Source organism: Octopus bimaculoides, chromosome 8 (assembly GCF_046866305.1).
Source record: "Octopus bimaculoides isolate indiv1 chromosome 8, ASM4686630v1, whole genome shotgun sequence".
In the NCBI taxonomy this organism is placed as follows: domain Eukaryota; kingdom Metazoa; phylum Mollusca; class Cephalopoda; order Octopoda; family Octopodidae; genus Octopus; species Octopus bimaculoides.
This window is the reverse complement of record NC_142935.1, coordinates 74,729,113-74,731,612: the sequence shown is the minus strand read 5'-3', so window position 1 is coordinate 74,731,612 and position 2,500 is coordinate 74,729,113. Positions and strand designations below refer to the sequence as shown.

At 33.0% G+C, this 2,500-nt stretch overlaps 1 protein-coding gene across 1 annotated transcript in view; it reads right to left on the bottom strand.

Moving 5' to 3' along the window:
• The window catches only part of LOC106884341 (glucagon-like peptide 1 receptor), a 221,311-nt gene that overhangs the window by 176,726 nt on the left and 42,085 nt on the right, over positions 1–2,500 (bottom strand). The window lies entirely within an intron of this gene.

The following is a 2,500-nucleotide window of genomic DNA, read 5'->3' as shown; positions in this document are numbered from 1 at the left end:
TTAAGAAAAATTATTCTCATGGAAGTCGAGAATAATTTGCCGTTAGGTTTCTTTGTATTTTTTATCCGACTAAATTGAAAATATCAATTAATATTACAGTTTTGTCTACGGCACTTGATATATTATACACGAAAACATTTTACAGTTCATCTATAATATTGAGCTAGATGAATTAAGCAATGTAGTTTGTTAAGTACATATATTTATGCACACACGCATACATACACACAGGCACACACGAAACATGTATATATATTACACACATAATACAGATATATTTGTATATATGTATGCATATATATTTATATATATGCATGAATGTTTATATATAGATATATATATATATATATATATATATATATATATATTCCATTCATAACTTTATTCCATTCTTAATCACAACTGCCCGACGAACGGGAACCTAAAACTCTGAGTAGCAGATTTCTGTGATATTTTTGCAGCTGTAATGTTGACGGTGATGATGATGATGATGATGATGATGATGATGATGATGATGATGATGATGGTGATGATGATGATGATGATGATGATGATGATGATGGTGATGATGATGATGATGATAAATGCCCTGATGTAGTACCAGGCAGTGGCTTTCATGGCTTCTGATCTTCACTGATTGGAAGTGTTATCATATACATTGTTTTATCTTGGTATAAAAGATGGGCTACAGCAAATATTCTGCTCAATACAACAGATTTACTTGTCAGTTGTTTGACCTTAACCAGTTGAGCATGCCCCTTAGTGGCTGACGATATGGACACCTATGATCACGAGCAGAAGTAGTGGGGGAGCATGTGTTTAGAGGAATTCTTTGGAGATTGCATAATTCACCTATGGAAATATGGGTTTTTCGTTCAGCATCCTTAAATAACCCTTATTCAAGGATATTTTGAACGGGATGGGCTACTCGACCGGAATAAAAGTCTAACTGGGACCCACCTACAAGGTCATGCGCTGTTTATCTTGATAAATTTGTGATGCATTTGCCTGGTGCATCCTAATCAGATGGGCCCTCATGATGGGTATATTGGGCTTCGTATATATTACCCCTGTGTCACCTTGATGGCATGCACTGCTCTCTCACTCAATAATAATAATAATAATAATAATAATAATAATAATAATAATAATGATAATAATAATAATAATAATAATAATAATAATAATAATAATAATAATAATAATAATAATAATAATAATAATAATAAAAATAAAAATAAAAAGCATAATACTCTACCTCCGGTATTCGAGAACTATTTTAATTCCACTTGTGTATGTGTATATATTGTGTATCTTTTGCCATATATATATATATATATATATATATATATATATATATATATATATATATATATATATATATATGTATATATATCCACCCATTCACATTTTCTTACACACTCACCCTTTTGTCCTTCTCTGCAATTTTGGCTTTACTTGAGAGCTGTTCCATATCTTCCCTGCTACTATGTTTTTATGTGTAAATTCTCTAGCATACACACAAAAACACACAGAAACACCTTCTTCTTTGTCCTTTTTGTCTCATCTTATTTTCGTAATATTTACCACTTCCGCCATCTGTGACTTTCCAGAACTTCCTCTTTTTTCTCCCTTTCGTTTCAAACGTCTTAAACTCTGACATCTCTTTACACATATTTCTCTTACCTTACTACGTGCATCCCCATACAAACTTTCGTTTATCAGCTCATTTACATATTATGGGCAATTTGTACAGGCCCAGACTTTGCGTTACTTGTGTATATCCATTATTTTATTTATTTGCAATTACTTTCCTTTAATTTTTCTCTAGTTTTCCTCTAACCCTTCTCCCGATTTTTCTCATAATTTTCTCTCACCTCTATCTCTGTATACGCATCTTTTCTCTCTTATTAATATTCCTCTTTTTTACTTCTTCCTTCTTACCTTTTTTCTCCCTTCTGTTAACATGCTTTACACTGTCCTACATTGTATTTCTTCTGTCTCTTTGTAACTCATTACTTTCCTTCCGTTGCCGAAATATTATTCTCTTCGTGAACTTCCGCCTTCTTTCTCGGCTTATATTCATAATTCTGTTCCATATATATACATTTCACTATCATACACTTAAATACACTTCAAACACATCTTACGTTATTCTCGCCTTCCTTTAACCTCTCACTTGCAACGTCTCCAACCTTTGTTATATTCGCTGTTTTATCATAGACACACCTCTACTAGCCAACAGCATTACTATGCTTCCGTATTTGCTCACCTATACACACGCACACACCAATTATTCCACCACACAGCGTCCACCTCATGCTCGTACACAGACTCACCATTCTTCCCTTCTCGGTTCCTAGTTATCTTGCTGTCACCTTTTTATCTTCTTCTCAACCGCTTTACTCTGTTACAATTCTCCAATATAATTCTTTTGAAAGACTAGCGTTCGAAAAGTTAGTATTTGCTCTTTCTTTTTGAGGGTTAAACAAACGAAATA